Here is a 6,000-nt window from a genome sequence, read left to right as displayed (position 1 = left end):
ATTCTGTTGCCTGTTGCCTGCTGCCACTGCTGCCTACCCCTGTCCCACCTGCTGATGCTCCATGCTGTTCCAGCTAATGCTTTTGTTTGAGGACTGGCCTCCTCAGACACCACTCCTGAGGCTGTTCCTGAGGCTATTGCTGCCGCCTCTTGAGACTTGGGAAGTAAAAACCCCCTTTTTTCTCATTGCACACACCTGGGACTTTCCCAGGGGTGTTTCCTTGTAGACATTAATGACTTTTAACCTGAAGAAAGCTTCTTTAGCCCCCTTTCTCCTCTACAAGCCCCCTCCATGTGGAATCTCCAACCTGCGGCTTTTCTAGCCCGTACCCCAGTTGACTTCCACATGGGTCCTAGCTTTTACTCTTCAAACAGGAAGTAAAATGGCAAGCATGAGCCTCATGGCCTATTTCAAACTACTCCTTATGATTATCTTGCCTGAAACTCAGGGGAGAGATTCAACCCCCCTGCACACACTGGGCCTGCCCAAGACTCTGAACTATATACCCCTTATGGAGTCATCCACACTGTGCTCATTACAGAGCTCAGTTAGAAGGAATTTAAATTAGACTAGAGGTGGATTTTAAACCTCAGACTGCATGGTTTTTTTAAGTCTCTGTATTTTATTGTACTTTGCTGATTGTTGTTTTCTTGATTTTTCTGTTACACTGGATCCTTTTAAGCTACTGAAGTTTTGGCTGCTAGACTAACTGTTTATGATTTTATTAATAGTAAACAAATCTATTAGAATTGGTAAAAAGGGTTTTTGACTGCATTATTTGTAATCTGTTCCTTATATTATTGTATTTCCTGATTTCTTTAAGGTTTCAAGTTTTTAACTTTATCTGTATTAATGTAATTCTGTTATCTGTACCATTTATGATCATCTTAAACATTTTCAAGTTATAAAAGCCCATAAGCCTTATGTGTACTGGTTTTGTAATTTCAACTATAGGATAATATGCCTTAAATTTTTATTAGATCTTGGTAATTGTATACAACCTTGAAGAGTATGATGCCTTGAGAATTTTAATTATAATTTTATAAAGTATCTTTAGAATTGACTCTAGATGCCTAGTACCCTTCTATATGAATGACAGGGTTTTATATATTTATTATAAAGAATGTTATCTTAAAGGGGTAGAGGAAACAAATATAAGTTTCCTGCCCAAGCTTTTGTATATTACACAGGAAGCCAGGAGAGCTCCTGTATGTTTGATGTTTTAGCTTGATTTCCTATCAGAAGGATCTAGAATTCCTGATGATAATTTAGACCCAGAAGTTTTGTAGTTGTTATAATATTAATGCATACCCAAAAAGCCTTAGAGTATGGTAACCTGCCAATTATTGGTAAATATTATGGAACTGTGATTAATGTCTTTTTGTCTGATTCCAGGAGAAGGGAACACAAGAGCTACTAAACAGTGCTAAGAAGGCACAAGGTCATGGAGACCAACCAACCAATCCCAATGGGATTGATGAGAAAACTGCACAATGCCAAGGAGCATAAGGTCAAAAAAACCACACCAATCCAGGTGGGACTGAGGAACTTCCATGCCAATACTAAGGATGTGAACTTAGTGTAAGACTTGAAGTTGTTATGCATACAATTTGTTAAGATGTAGGACACTTTGTACTACACTACCAGTTAAGTACAGAAGATTGGCTATCATTATAACTTATCCTTGAGAAGGTACAGGCAAATCAGACCAGGTAGAGACACTTCCTTTGCACACACATTTGGTCCTGTTATTTCTCTTATATTTAGAATGGCAACTTTCTGTAGTCCTGGCTTCTGAATGGGAAATTGCAAACTGCTTAAATCACTTTAATTGTGCATTGATTCAATGACCTATTATAAATTTATTTTTTCCTTACATTTTTGCACACGACATTGACATTTTACATTTCATTCAAAAGTTAATTTTTCTCTTTTATTTAGATTTATTTTTTCATTTTTTTATTATTTCTTTTGCCAGTTGATTTCATACAATCCCACAACTCACCCATGTATCCTTAGCTGATCTGGGGTACCCTCGTCAGGGGAGAATGTGTTATTAATTCTCCTGGGGGGGTGTAAGTTTTATAATCAGAATGTCTATATCATAATCTATAATGTAAAATTTAACTCTTTTGAGAGAAATTTCAGGGGGGAATGTATAATTCTCCTCAGAAGGGAATCATGTTTTATAATCTATAATGTAAAGTTTAAATTCCTTTGACAGTACTTTCAGGATAAGAAATTTGCCATCTCCCCAGAATCCAGACAATGAACCTGTTTGGAGAAGGCACCATGAAGATGCCTGAAGAACCTTCAGTGGATCATGAAGATGCAGAATGAACTTTGGGGTACAGTTGATTGAACTACGGGGAGATGAATGCATTTGTTTTGAATGTAAACTCTTATGCCAATGGGGACTGCCCCTAATTGGCTTTTTGTCAATGTGGCTAGTAATCATTAGATCATTCATTTTGTCCTCTTTTCTTTTATACCCAAATTCCTGTAATTTAAAAGTTGACTATGTTCACAAGATCCATTGGTAAGACCAGTATTTCTTCCAGATATTGGGGGGAATGTGATATTGGGAATTTGTGGGGTCCTTGTACTGATCTTGAGGTCTCTAGTTTGAACTTCCTGGGGACATTTAAGACTCTTAAAAATACATTTCCCATGATTCCTCTTTCGTAATATAGGTGGACAGGAAGTGTGATTACATAAACAAAGGTATAAAGATTCAGGACAGAATTTGTACTCTCTCTTTCCTCCTGAATAAGCCAGTTGGGCAGAGGTGATGGTGAGGTATTTGAATTAGCTCTTATCAGGCACCTGGCTTAATGACCAATATGTATTTAAATAAAACCCTAATATCTATATCTATATCTATATATATGTGTGTGTATATATATATATCTATATATAGATATATATATGTCCTTCTATATCAATTTTATTTGTTACAATTCAGAACAAGATTTTTTTAAAGGAAATACTTTGTCCAAATGGGAAAACTAGATGACCAAGTTTTAGAATTCTCATCTTCTTAGAATAATACTGCAACCATAAAATCTTCCATCATGCCTCAAGTTCCTAGTCCTCTCTCTTTCCTCAAATCATTTATATCTGCCTACTTATTTTCATGTTTTGTAAAAACTACCCAGTATAATGTAAAATTTGAGAGCAGGGGCTATTTACTTATGATCTTTGTGTCTTTATTACTTGAAACAGTACTTGCATAAAGTGGTTGCCTAATTAATATTAATTGAGTTAATTAGTCACATCAAGTCTATGGTGAGGAAAGGGAAAAATACTTAGATTAAGTAAATGGAAAGAAAAAATATTTACTAACTTTATGGACCAATATGAGGGTGGTACTTACTTAAAGTGTATTGCTAATTATTCTAGTAATGATTTTTAATGGAAAATATTGGTGTGTATAATTTTGTCAAAGTTGTTTCAGAGAATCACTTGCTTTGATCTCCTTCAATGAAACTGTTTATATATTTCTAAGTATATATATCTACATATATATATCCTAATTTAATAAATAAAATTTTGGAGTTAGTTTTATCATTTGTACAAAGATAAGATACTTAATTTCATGTTTTTTGTTTAAATCATTTTCTAGTACTCATGATAGATATCTGCAAAAAAAAAAAACAGCCATGAAAATATTGCAATTCATTTGATTAATATACCTCCACACTTATCTACTTAAGTTATTGATGGAAAAATGTGAGTTGGATGGATGAAAGACTTTGAAACTAAACAATTTCCTACAAACTTTTAATGGTTCTAGACCAATTGCCACAATTAAGAGAACACAAAGGTCTGAAAACCACCTTTGTCAGCAAACTACTGATCACTTTGCCAAACTGAAATAGTTTTTGAAAATACAAACTAATTGGTAAAATCTTACAGAGAAATACGTCAGTTAATTATGAATATTTATGCCTCATAAAATATGAAGGAGTGAAAGAAAAGAGACGCTAAAAAACTAAACTAAAAAACAACCCACCAAGAAAAGTCATCCTAAAAGTTCAATGATGAAACTGAATAGAGAATAACAACAAATAGAAAATGGAAAAGATCTGTAAAGATTGTTTTTTATAACTAGTTCTTTTATAATTGAGGACACTGTAATTACTGCATTTACATTCTAATATTATAGTTTATGTGCTGTTAGATGTAATAGAAATAGTGAAGGAAACAAAATTAGAAGTCTTCAGAGTATTCAGAAATCAATGCTCATGTTGACACAATTTGGAGAGCATCAAGAGATCAATTCTCAGGATTTCTAAAAGAAAATGCAAAAACAATAATTAGCTTTTATTATCACCCAAAAAAGGGAGATCAAGGGAATATTAATAATTACTAACAAATAAGCTTAATTTCTCATACATAGAAAAGTTTTGTTAGATAAACATACAGTTATCATGGCCTTTATTGTTGTATGAGAACAGGTGAACTTTACAAATGGAATTCCAAAAAAGATTACAACTTTGCAATCACATAAATGGCTGGAATATGTAAAGGATACAAAATCTCAATATAATCATATGTTTGTAGACTACAAAAAAGCATTTGATACAGTGGAACAAAAGCATGCTTTAAAAGTTCTTCTTTTATAAACATGTCTCCCATGGTTATGCCAAAATCAAACAAAATTACTTTAAAAAATATAACAAGTCATGATTTTGTCTCTTGGATTATGATCATTAAGTCAGGAATTCAGCAAAGGTAGTGAAGTGTAAGGACTAAATGTAAGAGATAACTTACTTATAGTGTTATAACCCCAATGTTCCTCTTTAGAAAATGACTTTATGTTGATTTCTACATGCCCCAGAGGCTGCTATCTCCTAAATGAGATCCATAATCAATAAAAAGAGTCTTGCCTAACCAGACATAAAACAGCATTGTGAAAAATAAAGTACTGGAAAAGGATTTAGAAGGGCCAAGTTAAAATTATACTTCAGAGATTTATTTGCTATGTGAATTTTAGGCAAATCATTTATAAAAATAAAATGATAAATATTCATATGTGCTTTAATAATATATCATTTGATTCTCTAGACAATTCTAGGAGTCAAGTTCTATCTCCATTTCACAAATGAGGAAATTGAGTTAAAAGTCAATTGGCTTGCCCAGAGTCACATATCTATTATTTGTTAGAAGCTGGATTTCAACTCTATTCTTTCTGATTACAAGCTACAAAACTAATCAAGTACATGTTTAACACCTGTCTTCTGATTTTACTGAAAACAAATTTTAGAAGCCTGAGCAGAACACAGAGCAAAAAATTTTAACAGAAACCATTTTTGTAACAATATAATATATGTGACCATTTTTGCAGAAATTCCAGCTACAACCACTATGAGGTACAGACACAAAAGATACAATAGCTTAGTTTTTCTAGACCTTGATTTTAAACTTTGATTTGTTAAAGTGAACTGGATCCTATTCAGGTCACTAACAGAGTGGTGACATATATATTATGTAATATATATTATGTTATTAATATAAAGTAATAATAGCTTAACTACGAAAACAAATTAAACTAATGGAAGTTGTGCAAAAGAAATCAGAGATTTCCCCATTTTTTTTATATAATGGGAAGCAAACTAAATTAATAATGAGGATACTCAAGTTCAAATCCTGGATATTATTGGTTTGCTATAATTTGAGGAAGTCTCTTCACTTTTCTGAATTTTAATTTTCTTATGCTAAAATAAAATAAAAGATTGGATTAGATAACTGAAGGACCATTCACATTCCAGGTTCTATTATTTTATTACTTCAACTAGTTCAACATCTTTATAGTTCAGACAAAGAAACTGAATCTTAGAAATATTAGGTGATATGGCCATGATTCAGCTACTATTTTTTAAAAAGTAATTTCAGATATAAAATTATGGGCATACATTAAGAATTTCTAATATGAATTCATCTTGGCTATAAAATTTGGGTTCCATTTTGGAAGACTAAATTAGGAAGCCTATAGGT

The sequence above is a fragment of the Gracilinanus agilis genome, chromosome 3 (assembly GCF_016433145.1).
Source record: "Gracilinanus agilis isolate LMUSP501 chromosome 3, AgileGrace, whole genome shotgun sequence".
Taxonomy (NCBI): domain Eukaryota; kingdom Metazoa; phylum Chordata; class Mammalia; order Didelphimorphia; family Didelphidae; genus Gracilinanus; species Gracilinanus agilis.
This window is presented reverse-complemented; position numbering follows the sequence as displayed.